Source organism: Bos grunniens, chromosome 7, assembly GCF_055505025.1.
Source record: "Bos grunniens cultivar Pamir isolate PY7600 chromosome 7, Bosgru_T2T1.0, whole genome shotgun sequence".
NCBI classification, from domain to species: Eukaryota; Metazoa; Chordata; class Mammalia; order Artiodactyla; family Bovidae; genus Bos; species Bos grunniens.
Window position 1 is genome coordinate 30,584,670 of NC_141171.1, and position 17,906 is coordinate 30,602,575.

Consider the following 17,906-nt stretch of genomic DNA (forward strand, 5'->3'; position numbering starts at 1 on the left):
TAAGGGTACTTACATGCAGCTAGGAAAAGTGAAAACGAATGGACTTACTTTCTGGTATTATTATGTTATTAAACTGTTGCTCCTTTGAAATGAAAAGCAGGAATCACAGTGACACTGCTGAATTGAGTAATCGTTTTTTTCTTTCATTTTCTGAGGACAGATAATGTTGAAATACATAGTAAAATAACATTCAGTGAAAAATATTTCACCGTACAACACTAAATCTACATAAATTAGGTGTGCTGAATGGTTATGGAGAAGAGTTCCCAACGATTTCTTTTTCCCCAATTTGCTACAAGTATTTTAGTTAGACTCAGACATTAGTGGAGCAGGTACAAGTAAAGGGAGGGAGTAGGCATAGAAAAAGGTGATGGAATAATATCTTTAAATTAAAATAACCTCGTAATAATTAACTCACTAATTATAGCCTCTGTGATTTCATTATATTGTATTCAATCTGCCTATTTTTGTTTTTACTATTATACAGTCTGTAGTAATTATATTAGTTTCCTGTTGCAGCTATAACAAATTACCATAAACTAAGTGTCTTAAAATAACATAAATTTACTATCTAACAGTTATGGAGGTTTCACTGGGCTAAAGTCAAGGTGTTGGCAGGCTGGTTCCTGCTGCAGGCTCCAGGGATGAGCATATTTTCTGGCCTTTTTCAGTTTCTACAGGCTGCCAGCATTCCTTGGCTCTTGGCCCCTCCTCCATATTCAAAGCCAGCAGTGGAGGGTTTTAAACCTTTCTCTTTATTTCTTCCCTTGCATTCATTCACATAGATTCTCCAGGTGGCACCTGTGAAGAATCTGCCTGCCAATGCAGGAGACACAGGAGATGCAAGAGACACAGGTTCACTTCCTGAGTCAGGAAGATCCCTTGGAGAAGGAAATGGCAACCCACTCCAGTATTCTTGCCTTGGAAATGGACAGAGGAGCCTGGTGGGTTACAGTCCATGGGGTCCCAAAGAGTCGGAGACAAAAGAGCATGCATGCCTTGGATCACTGGATTCTCTCACATACACATATCTCTGTGTCTGTCATCATGTCTCCTTCCCTGTCTTTGACCTTGACTGACCTACATTCCTCTTGTAAGCGCCCTTGTGATTACACTGGGATACCTAGCAGACTCTCCTCCTCTCAATATCTTAATCACATGTATAAAAGTCCCTTGGATCCTAGAAGGTAACAGTCACAGGTTCCAGGGATAAGGATGTGGATTCGGACATCTTTGGGAAGGGGGCAATATTCTGTCTACCAGAGTCACCATTTCACCTTCACTTTTGAAAAACAGTTATCCTAAAACTCTGTATCTAGTTAAATAAACCATTCAAAGAGTAAAGGTAAAATAATGATATTTCAGACAAGAATCAAGGGTTTAACAGTCATAGACACTTGTTGAGAGAACCTCTAAGGGCTTTGCCTCTGTAAGAATAAAACTGAATACAGAAGTAATAATTGAGAAGCAAGATGCAAAAGTTTTAAGAATGCATACATACGAACTAACATATATTAAAAACAATGGCAAAATCTAATTCTAAAAGTCTGAAAAATGAGGTGGCATACAAATAGTATGGAGGAAAGTGAGGTCCTGGTAATGATATGAGTTACAGCAACCCAGGTTCTCATGAACTATGGAAAGGAGAAATGTTGATTAACTTCAGAAGTCACATGTTACCATTCTGAATACCCTCTAAAGAACACAAACATATGGAAAGAGAGGGCAAAAGTCACCCAAAATATACAACAACCCTCAGACTAAAAAAAAAAAAAAAGTATATGCACCTAACAACACAGCCTCAAAATATCTGAAAGGAAGGTTTTAATATACTTCTAGAATCTGATAGGCAAAAAATTAGTAAGGATGTAGAATAGATGAACAATTCAATTAATAGGTTTGATCTAATTAGCATGTAGAGAGCTCTGTACCAACCAATAGAGTCTGCATTCCCTTCAATTTCATCTGAGTATTTACAAAAATTGACCAAATACTAAGCCACAAAGCTATTATCAAGAATACCAAATAATCATGACTTCCCAGTAGTTAAGAATCTGCCTTGCAACATAGGGGTCACAGGTTTGATCCCTGGTTGGGAAACTAAGATACCATATGCTGCAGAGCAACTAAGCTTGGGTGTCACAACTAGAGTCTGTTGGCTGCAACCAAAGATACTGCATGCCACAACTAAGACTCAACACAGCCAAATAAATAAATATTTTTAAAAACCAAATAATCTATACCAGTGCTGCCAAATAGAAATAGAAAGTGAGTCATATAGGTAAAAATAGAGTTTCTGCATGCTTGTGTGCTGTTGTTTCAGTCGTTTTGACTCTTCACCACCTTATGAACTGTAGCCTGCCATGCTCCTCTGTCCATGGGATTTTTCAGGCAAGAATACTAGAGTGGGTTGCCATGCTCTCTTCCCCGGGCTCTTCCCAATAGAGTTTCTAGTTCAGTTCATTTCAGTTCAGTTGCTCAGTCATGTCTGACTCTTTGCGACCCCATGGACTGTATCACGCCAGGTTTCCCTGTCCATCAATAACTCCTGGAGCTTGCTCAAACTCATGTCCATCGAGTCGGTGATGCTATCCAACCATCTCATCTCTGTCGTCCCCTTTTCCTCCTGTCTTCAATCTTTCCCAGCATCAGGGGCTTTGCCAATGAGTCAGTTCTTTGCATCAGGTGGCCAAAGTATTGGAGCTTCAGGTTCAGCATCAGTCCTTCCAATGAATATTCGGGACTGATTTCCTTTAGGATGGACTGGTTGGATCTCCTTGAAGTCCAAGGGACTCTCAAGAGTCTTCTCCAACACCACAGTTCAAAAGCATCAATTCTTCGGCACTCAGCTTTCTTTACAGTCCTACTCACACCCATACATGACTACTGGAAAAACCATAGCTTTGACTAGATGGATCTTTGTCAGCAAAGTAATGTTTTAAAAGTAAAAACACAAAGTAGCCACATTAAAAAATGTTAAAAAGAAATAAGTGAAATTAATTTTAACAGTATATTTTATTTTATCCAACATAACCAAATATTATTTCTTTCTCATACTAAATCCTAGAAATATGCTGCTGCTGCTAAGTCGCTTATCCATATCAATGTGGACTAGCCCCATTTATGCTATGACTCAGCCACATGTCATCAATAACTATAGTAATAGAGCAGTACCTTGTCATATGGACCACATTCTAATAGCTCAGTGTAATACACTTAGAAATCAAAATCAAAGATAGTTTACATAATAATAAATCCTGAGGTTTGGCAATTTTAATAACAAATTTGAACAAATTAAAATCTAGACATTGGGGAAAAATTTAAATGTACTTCTAAATAATCCATGAGCAAAATGAAATGGAAAATATGAAATATTTAGAACTGAACTAAAATGCAAATGTAGACACCAGAGTTTGGGGACAAAACTATCCATAGACAGGGGTGTAGCTTATATGGAAACCTGGTATATGGTATTTCAAGTTAAAGGGTAAATAAATAGGCAGGTCATTCAATGGTGCTGGACAATTGACTTTTCACATCGAGAAAACACATATGATTGGAATCTTGTCTCACACCATACACAGAAAATGAATTTTTGTTAGTAGAAAATATTTCCACTTGGAAAATAGGACAATCTTACCAAATGGTTTAAATTATCAGTCAGGAATATTCCTCAGAATAGAAGAAACTATCTCTAGCCAAAACCCTTCAGTCATCACATCTTTATTTCCCACATGATGACATGAGATTCAGCAGACAGATAAAAGGGCCATAATTTGTAGGTGAGTACCTATGTAGGATCTGTAAACAGACAACGAAGTCTTCAGTCTTAGAATCCCCTGGAATTGAGTGTATGGTCTTGGGTAAGAAACAACCTCAGTTACTAAGTTCTGGTTTCCTCAGCTGCAAAATAGCAATCATACTAACAGAAATTTAAAGAGACCAAGTATACTAAGAGCCTGCTACTGCTGCTACTGCTAAGTTGCTTCAGTCGTGTCCGACTCTGTGTGAACCCATAGATGGCAGCCTCCCAGGCTCCCCCGTCCCTGGGATTCTCCAGGCAAGAACATTGGAGTGGGTTGCCATTTCCTTCTCCAGTGCATGAAAGTGAAAAGTGAAAGTGAAGTCGCTCAGTCGTGCCCGACTCTTCGCGACCCCATGGACCACAGCCTACCAGGCTCCTCCATCCATGGGATTTTCCAGGCAAGAGTACTGGAGTGGGGTGCCATCGCCTTCTCTGATACTAAGAGCCTAGGAAATGATAATTCATGTACTATAAAGGGTAAGGCCTAGATTGTGTTGAGGGTGCCTGCCTAGTGCCCTGCACTCTCCTGCAGCTCTGTGAGGAGTAAGGAATGCTGTGGTGCAAAGTAGCACCTGGGGTACCCTGATGTGGAAGTGGAGGGCACAGGCTGTGAAGTTAAGCACACTTGTGTTTGAGTCCCAGGTCTACCTCTTATTAACTGGTAGACCTCAGGCAGGTGACTCAACATCTCTAGCCTCAGTATTAGTATCCGTAAACGGGGTTAATTATAGTAGCCATGAATCAGTTAAGAGTCTTAGATTCAGCAACAGACGCCACTCTGGCCAATGCAAGCAGAAAGGGATTGTGTTAAAGCTACTGAGGAGTTGGAGACTTCTCAGACTGCAAAGACAGGAGCCATGTTCAAAGTCATGCCTCAAACTGGTCCCGTGGAGATGCCACTGTGACACCAATGCTGAGGCTGTTGATGCTGTCGGAGCTGGGGTGCTCCTGACCAGGATATGCTCCTTCATGTCATTCACTCTCTGGTCCAAGTCCAGAACATGTCCAGCCAGCTGATGGAGCCTAAGCCATCTGTCCCCATCCTAGCTGTATGGGAGGCTAAGAAAGTACATTTTAGCTTCCGTAAAGGGAGGAAGGGAATCTCTGACTCCTCCCAGACCTTAGGCTGGGAAACCCTCCAAGAGAAAGGGAGTTCAGATGCTGCTGCTACTGCTGCTGCTAAGTCACTTCAGTCATGTCCGACTCTGTGTGACCCCATAGACGGCCCACCAGGCTCCGCCATTCTCCAGGCAAGAACACTGGAGTGGGTGGCCATTTCCTTCTCCAATGCATGAAGTGAAAAGTGAAAGTTAAGTCACTCAGTCGTGTCCGACTCTTAGCAACCCCATGGACTGCAGCCTACCAGGCTCCTCTGTCCATGGGATTTTCCAGGCAAGAGTACTGGAGTGGGGTGCCATTGCCTTCAGAGGCTGGTTGGCCACAAAGAATGTGTACTATACCTGTTTGAAAGATTACTGTGAAGATAAAATGAACTCATGAATATGAAACACTCAGCCTAGTGAGCAACAGAATTTCAGAGCTCAGCGGGGAGGTTTAATGGCAGAAAATAAAGGTCACAAGAGCATCTGTGGAAGAAAAACAGAGCATATTCTGCCCAGGAAATAGGGTAGATGTGTTAGAAATTCTTATGTTCCTATCGGCCAAGTTAACAAATGTTTCCAGAGATTCTGAATTCTAAATTCACATGTAAAATATGAAAGAAGATCTTGAACAACAACAAACCAATGGAAGGTTGGGGAAAAAGACAGAAAATCCCGTGTCTGGCTTCCTTTGATGGGGGACTCCTCTACAATGAGCCAGCAGACAGAAATCCTATTTCCTCCGTTTCCAGGTAGATTCGATGCTATGACCTTTGTGAACACAAGCAGCAAACATTCTCCTTATTCCAGAGAATTTCATTTTTACAGCATAACTAACAAGATTTTTATGTTTTAAGCAAAAACATAAAACGCCTGTAATTGCTTTTTTTCCGTATGAAAGAATTCAATTTTTAAAAAAGCCACTTTTTCTACTTTATAATGAAGCAGCCATCATAGAAGTCTTGAAGACTCAGTGAATAATCAGGTGGATTTTTGCAATTTTTAGTGAAGTCCTTTCTGCCTTGACATAATTCTTCAGTTCTTACCTTATTTTATGCAAATTCTGGGACTAAGTTTTAGATTAGACCATGAGCAGGTTCGAGGGAGAGAATCACAGGTTCTATTTTCCTGTTACTTCCCACAAAAGGTGGGCAGGGTCACACTGCTCCCCCACAATTTAGCAAATATCATTAGCTAAGCAGTCTGTGTGCTGCTCCCTGGGGACACTGGGGCAGCCGCCCCCCCTACCTCACCCCCCTGTCCCACCTTGTGCTATGAGAGCGACCAGCATTAAACAGTATTTATTAAATAGCCCTATGCATGGGGCAACAGGCTATACTCCAGTAAGTAGAGCCATTGCAGTCCACACCCTTTGGGAGCTTACAGTATCAAACAGGAAATTTTTCAGAGACTGGAGGCGTGCTGGTGAGGTGTGGCACTAAAGCATTCATTCACATCACAGGGCCCAGGTTTTCTCTCAGCCAGCGGTTCACTCCATCTGGCTCCCCAGGCTCTAGGCTATCATTTAGAGGCAGCTAAGCCTCAGCTCACTTAAAAGGTCCATTATTAGAAGAAGTCACTGCAAATCCCTGTGCTAAATCAGCCTTTGTACCAGAACCTCCGTAAGCCCTGTCACTTCCCTTCCTCAAGACCCACTGAGCGCCACAGGGGTACAAGGTGAATGCCACCCCATCTCCTCTCTCCAGCCTGCTGCTGACCCAGGAGGCTGAGGCACTCCAGAGACCCTGGACGATGGCAGAGGCCAGCAGGTATGATGCAGCTCCCACTACACATGTCTTAATATGCAGTGCAGAACATGCAAATGATCACACGAAGACAAAACTGATCTGACTCATGGGCATCAGAGAAGGAGTCTGGAGAAGAGGGCATCTGAATTAGGTCTTGAGGTCAGGTGAGATCTTGATGGGCAAAGACCAGGGGGCAAGCATTGTAAACTTTGGATGGTCCTGGAAGAGCTGGGGGAAATGATGGATTTGGCATTAGGCTATCAAATAATTCTTTCCCACATAAGGCATATTTCGTTTACTTAAAAATAAAATCCTTGGGGACTTCCCTGGTGGTCCAGTGGGTAAGACTCTGCTCTCCTAATGCAGGGGCCCTGGGTTCAATCCTGGTTAGCGAACTCGATCCAGCATGCCACAACTAGGAGTCTGCACACTGCAATGAAGACCTGTGGGCTGCGACTAAGACTCAAAATGGCCAAAATAAACAAATATTTTAAAAAATCCTTGGGTCTATAGGATGGAAGCAATATTGGGGTGTATGGGGCTAGGAGTCACCTCGGGCCCCACCTCTTCCTACTACTACCATCCCTCCCTCTAGTTCCGCTGGGGATGCTCCACTCCAGGAGCACAAGAATGACAAGTAGAGGAACTGTCACAACTCAAACTGCAGCAATGCCAGATGAAGGAAGAAGACTCTGGGGATCGTCCAGAAATACAAACTTATCCAGCCATCCCGCCCCTCTAGGTCACAGTCAGAGGACCAAAGACAAGGCACTCTCACACACTGTTGAACACGTGATCATCATCATATCCCGTCCTGGGTGTCAACCAAGGCACTTTGTCTGCCAGGTGCCTGGCAGTAGCTCTGCAGGGAGAGAAACCAGTGCCAGTCTTATAGCCTCAGAGGGCAAATGGAGCTCCACGCTGACACAGCCCAGCCCCCTGCCTTGAGTCGAGGGAGCATACAAGTCATAAGACCGAGTTGAAAATGAAATGTCTGTTTCTAACTCAGAGAAACATTTAGAAATAGATGCGTCCAACCTGACACTGGATGCTTCTCTCTCTTGAGCCACCTCTTACCCAACATACCCCCCGACATTCTTCTAATTGATTTGGGATCACACATTCAAGAAGTACCTGTCTGTTCTTCCACTCCACACTGCCGGAGTGATCAGGGGAAAGGTCTTTAACCAAGGCGCATCGTCTCAGGAAAGGAGGTATCTGCTTTGCATCAAATTCCTGCTTAGTTATATCCTACAATTTCCTCTGTCCTTGGTGATCTCAAATGAAAACATACAATCATAGATAACACAAGTAAGCTATTATTACCTCTTTACTTTTTTCCAAAAGAAAAAGGAAAATGATGCCTTAGTCATTTCACAACTTCATATACAAAACCAGCCAAGTTTGAAACAAAACATTTCAGCTACACGAATGGAGACGCCTAACATGTGAGAAAGGATTCATCGTTCACATGGATGAGTTACTCAAGATTCTCCCTGATTTTGCTGGAAACTTGTAGTTTTCCCACGTACTCCTAAACCTCATCAATCTGACTCACAATTCTTTTTAATGTGGTCACTTATTAAAAGCAAATATGTTCTGCTTCTATCATGTAGTAACTGCATATTTGGACTATATTCATGCATGTTATTTACAAAAAATCGAATAGCATCATTATAAATGAAATTCCTCTGGAAGCTGAGAACTTATACACTGTGATTTCATCTTTTTGTCTACAAATATGACCAGTTTTAAAGACTGTGTGACATTAAGTCAGGAGTTGTACAGAAATTGCTTGGGGATCATCTGATTAATAGCAACTAGCATTTGGGGTTCTGTTGCTTTTATTGTTATGATTTTATTATAACTAGTTTGATAGAATTTGTTTCTTTAATTTATAAATTAGACAACTAGATAAAGTAACAGACAAGAAGTTCTCCACCAATGAGTGTGTAATTCATATCCATTATCCAAGATTTAAACTACCAAGATTTTTCTTCTTCTGAAAAAGAAATGGGTATGTACTTTTTCATCCAGCACAACAGGCAAAGAAGAAGGTCTTTCATCATTTTTATATTATTAATGTGGTGCTTTTTAACTATAACTAAATGACAATATAAGACATGCAAATAGTCAAACCCATTCATCTAATTCGCTTTAAGAGTTGGGTACCTACATGGCTTGAGTGGAAGAAAAGCTTAGGCTAAGATGATTCTTTGTTGGGAAACTAAAGTTTTTTTTTCTTCATCATAAACATTACATACTTTACATACTTCTATTGGAAAGTGAAAGGAAAAACCACCCATAATACAAACACCCAAAGGGCAACAAATCACAAATGTTGGTAAATTGTGCCCACTCTTTTCTCTGTTCATGGCTATTGGGTTGAATGTTGGTGGTCACACTGCATTTAGAATTTTACATTGTAAATTAACAGGATAACCTGACAAATTCTCTAGCATTTCTTCTTTGAATATCTTAATTTAAATGGTTGTATAATATTGCATTAAGCAAATAATTTATTTAAAAGTATTCAATTGTTTTCCTCTTTTAAATAAAATTGCATTGGACATTTTTGGCATGACGTTTTTTCCCTTGTTAGGATTAATTTTCGCTGGATGAATTTTCAGAAGTAAAAGTACAATACTGGTATGTTTTTCTCTTTACTCATAAGACTGATAGAAGTCTATAATTATTTCATTTGAGTAGAAGTTTTGTCCCTGCCCTAGGGAGCACTCACTTGTCTGCCATAAGAGAAAAAATGATCTTGAGTTTGCAATAAATAACTTCATAATTTCAGAAGATTCCCTTATTAAAATGTCCCCATTTTTAGGAAAATCACATCTTGATATGATCACACTGTTCTTTTTCAAAGTCAGGATTTCAGAGTTTTGGAAATATCTAGGTCTTGATTCAATGCTTAGTGTAGAGAAGGGAACTCATTAAAGACCGGAAGGAAAAAAGAGCGACAGAGACAACTTCTTTTGGCACTATTAAAGTATTATTTATGTGGCAGGACCAGACTAATTTTATTTTGTTTTTGCACCATTATGTCATACAGTCCCTGGAAGGGTGTGACCCAGGCTATGGGAACATCCCCCTGTGCACAATTCACATCTGCTTGGCCATGTGAATATCACTGTGCCAGGAGCCCAGGATGTCAGTTTGCAGCACAGAAATCATGCTGTCGAGATTTAGTTCCTGAGCAACTGGAAGAGAGATTCCAGAGGGCCAAGTTCAAGAATGACTTAGAAATTATAGACCAGATCACACAACTGTCATAAAGCTATCATCAGTTAATAAAATAGGGTTTTCTTTTCATTAAAAAAAAAAAAGTTGGCTTTTTTTCCCCCCTAAAAAAAATATTGATGTTGGAGGCCTTTGGAACTTTGTCTGACCTTCTTTCTGCTGACTTTTTCATTTCCTGTTTCTTTTTTTTTTTTCTTTTTTTGCATAGAGTGGAGATCTCTGAAACAAACTCCCAATGTGTTAAAAACAAACACACATTCCCTAAAAATAGTTGAGCTTCAATATCTTCACTCCCAGAGCCCTACTATTAGAATATAGGGTCTACTACTTCTGTGAACAAAAATGCAGTTGCCCTCCCCTTCCACTTCCCTCCTTTGCTCCCATAGAAAGTGGGTTGTACAGATATTTGTAGGAAGAAGTCCAAGAATAAGCATGAGAATATTCTGAATGAAAAGCTAATCTCCAGTAAAGATAAATATAAGTGTCTATAAAATGTTTCACAGATGAGCTTGGTTTAAATACAAATCCTTATTCATAGCTCCGCAGGGGATAAAGGAGGGTACAAATAAGCCAGAATAGAGAATCACACATGCTCACTCCAGTTCTGCAGTGTGCCAAGTTATCCAGTAGCAAGATGGCATTGTAGGGCCTTCTCTGAGGCACTGAGAAAGTGCTTCTCAAGTAGCTGTATATGCGAATCAAGTCACTTCAGTCATGTCTGACTCTTTGCGACACTATGGACTGTAGTTCACCAGGCTCCTCTGTCCATGGGGTTCTCCAGGTAAGAATACTGGAGTGGGTTGCTATTTCCTCCTCCAGGGGGTCTTCCTGACCCAGAGATCAAACCCACATCCCTAACGTCTCCTGCCCTGGCAGGTGGGTTCTTAACCACTCAAGTAGCCAGGCCCCTGCTAAGCACTGGGAATAGAGTAACCGATAGGGCAGACACCATCAGCACCTTGTGGACATTCCAGACATTGAAGAGGCACATAACCCAGGCTGGGGAGGAGCTTACAGGTGCTGTGGTGAGATCCCAGAACAATGGATCACACCTTTTCGGGGAAGGGCCCAGACCTGGAGCTTGCTATGCAGTGAGCCAGGTGGAAAGAGAGGCAGGGAAGAACATTCCATGTCCAGCACCCATGTATTTGGAGACTCCAGACCTGGTTTACTGCAGGCAGAGAGGAGACTGCCCAGGGTGTGTGAGAAAAAGGAAGAGGGGGATTAGAGAAGTTGCAGAGAAGGGCAGGGATGATATCATGCAAAAGGCCCCAAGATTGTGAGAGACATTTGAACTTGATCCCAAGGGCAATAGGAAGAAACTAAGTGGTGATGCAACCTAAGCAGATTTGCACAGCGGGCCTGAGAGTATTTAGAAAGAGTAGGTTAGGCTTTTTTTTCTGTCCAGCATTTTCTTCTTTATATTTTCCTTTTTAAACAAATATCTAGCTGTGCTTTCCATATTTGGAGGGGTGCATTACTTGTAAGGTTGTAAGAAGATACACCATGCAAGAATTTCTGCTTTCAGTTTTAAAGTCTAAGCACTTTGGGAACTTGGAGATCTGCAGAGGACGTAGGAAGAGGTCTAGGGAGAAGGAGGATGGAGGTAGGGCTTCCTTGCAGGCTAGAAGAACAGATTCCTTGGGAGTTGGGGAAGAAGAGAGTGATCTTCTTCCAGTAGGTTCTGGAATGGCAGGTGTATGGTAACAACCTGTCAGTAGTGAGACCCCAGGGAACTTTCAAAAAACAGGAATGTGGATGTTGGTCATCCCTAAGGGACACTTGTTGGATGTCCCTCAACCTTGATCATACAAGAGCCTGGAAGCCTGACACAATTCCAGGGAGCCAAGGAAACCCTAGAAAAGACCCTAATGATGGGAAAGATTGAAGGCAAAAGGAGAAGAGGGCAGCAGAGGATGAGATGGTTGGATAGCATCACCAACTCAATGGACATGAATCTGAGCAAACTTCGGGAGACAGTGAAGGACAGGGAAGCCTGGCATGCGGCAGGCCATGGGTTGCAAAGAGTCAGACACAAGTTAACGACTGAACAACAATGACAGGGAAATCTCAGTAGCTGGGGATAACATTTCTATCAGCCTGGAAGGATTGACCTTTGAAATTGAGAGAAGGGTGATCCATGAAAAATAAAGTCCTGTGATATATCTTATACAGCTGATGTTATGGACCATGATTCATACCATTTATGCATATTGAAAGGCTTCGTGTGAAAAAATGGATCCAAATGAGGCAGGTGAAAGATAACAGTGTCCATATTGGAGAGATAAGAGTGAAAATGAAAAGAAGTGGATGGATTTGCAAAATATTTAGGAACTAGAGCAGCAAGTACTTGGTGACGTGTCAGATGTAGCAGTGAGTGAGATGGAGGATTCAAGGATAACTCCCATGTTGCAGGCCCCCCAAATTAGGTGGGTGGTGGAATAATATATGAATTTATTTCCTTCAGTGACTGACTGCAGTGGGGCTGAAGAAGGTCACTTGGAGATTTTACTGGGATGATGTGCAGTGGTCAGATATGGAGGATGTAAGATTTTACCAACAGTGTAGGAACAAAGAAGCAGTAAATGCCCCCAAAGGCAGAAAACGTAGTTATCAACTAAGAAGAGATCATCGCAGAGATCCACACATTGCTGGAGACATCAGTCATCAAAACCCTTTCTGTCCACCGTCTCAAATACAGAAAATGAGATGCAAGTGTTGAAAGAGGACCCAGGAGTCCTCTGGTTGGATGTGTTCCCTAAAGCACGAATCTTCTCTTGGAGGATTTTGACAGAAGCCTCTGTTTCTGCACTCCCAGTGCCCCAGCACTTGTAACTTTCAAGCAAGACTGCATTTGGGAGTCATCTTTAATTATAAGAAACTTCTCCTTACTTTACATGGAAAACTGCCTCATTTACCCACTGCTCCCAGTTTTGCCCTCTGGAGCTACACAGAATAATCCAACGCCTCTCCCACATGACATTTGAAAGCTCTTATCGTGTTTTCTCTAAGTCTTCTTTACTCCAGGCTAAAACTATATATCATTTCCTTCATTTGTTATTTTCAACGGACGTTTAGTAACAGAAAGAGCAATGATATTTATTGTGTGTTGAGATTGTGGGAAGGGGTAGGAATGTCTTCTCTGCTGTAGTAGGATGTCTTTGCCCTCTGCCTCCTGAATGGAGAGGATTCTGGAGACCAAGAGGTGGCTGGAGACAAAGAAGATTGTGGGAGCCTGGGTGCCTGTTCATGGATGGCCACTGCACTGTGACACTTGCATTAGACCATGATGTGATTAAGAAATAAATTTTCCTGTATTAAGCCATTGAGAATGTGAAGGTTCTCTGTTAACAGCAGCCAGTGTAACCTTAAGTAATACAGAGAATTATAGTAGAAGTCAGATGTATGTAGCAATGGCTTAGTGGCTAATTCTACAAGTTCTAGAAATTTTAGAAAGGGTCAGAGTGATGGTACATGTTGGCTACTAACTGGATTTAGTAAGGTATTATAAGAAAGAGATAAGCTCAGGAAAGAATTGGCCAATTTCCAAGAAAGATTGAAATGACCAGAGAAAGTCCAAAGATCAAGGATCTTACAAAGTTGGAAAGTTCAATTACTTCTGGATCCCAAAGGTTAAGAGATGAAATTGGAAGAATGATTTGGGGATAAGACTTCTCAGTTGAACAAAGTGACTCAGTCCTGGAGCAAAAATCAGATTAAAGGTATATTACCCTACATAGGGACAGAGGAGCCTGGTGGGCTACAGTCCATGGAACTGCAAAGAGTCAGACATGACTGATCACGAGCACCCTATATACACTGACCTCAGAGAAGCTGCCATTTAACTAACAGAGAGGCACAGAGACAAGAAAGCAAAGAAATACGAATGTTGGAGAATAATATCTAAGAAGGAACTTCGTGTACAGTTTCTAGCACAAGGAATTAACAGAAGCAAATAGATCAGAAGCCTCCTAAGTTCCTGAGAATATTCTATTGCCAAAGAAACCCTGAGCCTAAACCAAAACACAAAATCTCTTTTGATTGTTTAAATGATAAGTGTCCTTCAGGCTCCTGAACTTACACCATCAGAAAGCTGAACAGACTGAAAGGGATGCTCCTCAATATACAGCTTACATGTCCTTATGGAAGATTATGGGGGAATGTTCAGAGGGTGGAGCCAGACGTTCAGGTGGAAGACAATGGACAGAGGGTTTCCCATATCAAACAGGACTATGAGGAGCCTCTTCTAGATATGGAAGAAAGGGTTATGTATTTCAGAGCTCTTAGATTCTAAGCTAGAGGCTATAACTGGATGGGATTTGGAGTTCTCTCCTTTGGGAAAGAGATGGTGTGGAGGAAGAAAGAAGTGTGTAACTGGCAACCAGAATGTTGGACTGTAACAGAGACTGCTATGTGATCACCAAAACCCATTTCTTTTCTTCCCAGGCACTTGCATTTTGTACACTTCCCAGAATCCCTTCTTTTAGGTATGGCCACAGGATTGAATTCTTGACAAGTGGAAATGATTTGTGTCACTTCCCTGCTGATGAGGTTAAGAGAAAGTAGTCTCTTATCTCATTTGCAGGTACAGCCATAAGACAGAAGGATCTTGAGTCCCCGAATGATGTCATGGAAGGCCATCTGAGGAGCATACACATTGGATTGTGATAGGGCAAGAAATAAATTCCAATTCTGACTGGGTCACTGAGAAGTCAAGAAGTTTTTTTTCTGTTCCAGCAGTAGGTCTTACCTTAATAAATACAATGCATTATCTCACTTAATATGCATTTTATAGAAGAAGAAACTAGACAAGTAACGTGTTCAGGATGACTCGTTTAGTAAGAGGGACATCCCATACTAGGATGTAAGTTTATCTGGTCTCAAAGCCCATGCTTTTAATCAATATGCTTCACTCTTTTTCCAGGAGAGTAGGGTTCTAGATCCTGTACCCCCTGGCTCACAATCCCTGGGTTGTTCATATTTTTTCAGAACTGAGCACAATAATTTACATAATAATTTAGGGGGATACAACTTAAACTATTTCTCTCTTCTGGAATCATTATCCGTAAATGAAGCCTAGGATCCCTCTAATTATGTTAGTGGCCGAGCCTCATCCTAGGACCACTGACTTTAATCAACCAACACTCCTAGACCTTCTCACCACTGCCAAGCCTCAGCCCCAGCTGGAACTTAAATAATTACTTTTAATCTAAGGGCAGATTTTAGAATCCATTCTGTTCAATTTCTTCTTGATAAGCTCAGCCCAGTGTTCTAGCCTGTCCACATATTTCTCATCCAGATGACTAGCCCATCTGGGACTAGCCCACACTGGGATGGATCAGTCCTGTGGGAGGAGCAGTATCTTAGGATGCAGTCATTGTGCAAAGGACTTTCTGGGTTGCCTTCCTTCAATCTTTTCCTTTAGAGATGAGAAAAGTAAGTTTTAGAGAGGTTAACAGTGCACAGTAAGTGCAGCCCATCATCAGCCTTTATCACTGAGTGATCTGAGTTGATACTCGACTTTTTCCTCTGAAAATGAAAGAGAGCTAATATGTACTAAGCACAAACTTTGTGTAAGCTGCTTTACTCACTCCATCGCCCTTAATCCTTACAATGATCCATGGCATAGTGAAATTTGGAATAATTTAAAGAAATTTTAAACATTAAATAGAATTATTTGGGGAGACTCTCAATGTACTAAAAGAGTCTATATAAATAAATAATGGGGGCAGAAAAAAGTCACCAAGTAGATACCCTGAGTCCAAGCTAGCTAGAGTGTGATGCTATGAAAGCAGAGATCTTTTTCTCCTGAGCACTGCCTGGCACAAAGAGCCCAGTACTGTTTGCTAAAATGCATACATCAGTGTGAACCTTAGTGGGCACACTAAGCTCTTCCTGAAACCAAAGTTTCACTCACACAAGTATTTATCAGGCAGCTACTACATACGATACACTTTTGACGGGGGAGGCATGGCTTAGGGAAATAAGAAATACTCCAAATAACACACACATAGTCACTCTCTCTCCCCTTCCCTCTCTCTTTCTCTCTCTCATCCTGTCAATAAACAGATATTGACTCTCCCTGACTAATTTCCCTGGGAGTTGTGGAGTTGAGCTATACCCAGGCCAGCAGCATCTCGAAGTAGATGTGCAGATTCTTGTTCAAGAAGCCCTGCGTGTAAACCCAATGCAAACACCCAGACTTAACATGGTGTCGGGTGTTGATCCCCTTAAATCAACACTGGCAGATATCCCACTGGACTGGAACAACTTAAGCATAACCATACTAGGGAGTGGGTAGGAAGACAATCCAGCCCGCCAGCCTCTCTCAATGCCATGGAATGTGCGAGTTCTCCAAAGTTCCCCTGAAACAGACACTAGGGGATGGATTCCACATACACCAGGTGGGGAGCCTTGTCTGACTCCACGAAAGGGCAACTCCTGTCTGTCGGGATTTTCCTCCATCCTGCTCCTACCTGTGTCCTTTCTTGTTCTGCTCTAGTCTCCTCCTCCCCACTGACCCCCACCATTCTACTTCCTCCCTTCTGAGTCTCTTTTTCTCTTCTCTTCTTTCCTCCTTCTCTTCCTCCCTCTTTTCCCTCCCTCCTTCCTTATTTCTCTTCTATATCTACATTTTTAAATATCTTTTCTATCACACTGTTCTTTATCAGTCTCTCTCTAGAAGACACTGGAATTTAGAAGCTCCAAAGAGAAGTTAAATACCTCCTTGTCCTTGCCTTGGAGTCTGAGATTAAAGCTGGCAGGGAAAACTCAGAATGCGATTTTTAGCAGCAGCCATTCACAGGCTACATCATACTTCCTGCTCACAAATCTACCAGCTGAGCTATTCACATGCTGTCATTTCAGGCAAAATTGTTTATGCATCACATAATGCTGGTCTATGTTGTGTCTGTTCGAGCCCTGGCCAGAGCTCTGTCCTGGATTGGATAGCTGGACCCAGACACATGGTCCACACAAAACATGAGCGATCCATATTTGGTCATGAGTATGCCTTAAACACAAATCGAGTTTGGCACAACCAGAGCTCTGGAAATCCAGCCCACAGATCAAGTCACACATCAGGGAAAATCAAAACAGAATTAAGTTGGCCACTTTTTCTTTGCACAGACATGAGAGGTATTTTGAGTTAAGTCTGTGAAACCTTGTTTTTCATGTTCAAGTCAGCCTTTGGGCATGGCCAAATGTTATCAGTGCCCTTTTTTTATTTAACTTTTTCCCATACACAAGTGAAGGAGGCCTAGAGGCAGACCCAAAGCGTAGATCCAAAGGCAGTCCATGATCAAATCATACTTTCTTTCCTAACGCGTTCTGGGATCACTAGATAAACATCCACGTGCCCAGGACAGTTACATATGTTCCTGCTCAGAGGATAGGGGGATAAACAGTCTAGCCTGTGATTCTCAGAAGTGAAAAGACAAAGCACTAAATCTCAGAATAGAACACAGATTATTGACTCCCCGTTGTCCCTGGCCTGGCCTTCCACGGGCCTTGCAATCTGGAAAAACTTTGGACTTATCCTTCACGATTCTTCCCTGTATCTGTTAGTCGCTCAGTCGTGTCCGACTGTTTATGACCCCATGGACTGTAGCCCAATAGGCTCCTCTGTCCATGGAATTCTCCAGATAAGAATACTGGAGTGGGCTGCCATTCCCTTCTCCAGGGGATCTTCCTAACCCTGGGATAGAACCCAGGTCTCCTGAATTGTAGGCAGATTCTTTACCATCTGAGTCACCAGGGAAGGAACTCTCTAGGAACTCAAAAATTTTAGTCACATCGATTAACTCTTTGTTGGCCTAATTTTCTTTCCGTCTAGGTCTTAACTAATGTGATCCTTTCTCTTTCTACTTTCAACATTTCCCAACTGTAATCATCCTCAAGTCCCAGGTCAAATGTTAGTTCCAAATGGAAGCAATCACTCCTCTCTCTAACCATGTAGCAGCTTCAGTTCAGCTCAGTTCAGTCACTCAGTCAGGTCCGACTCTT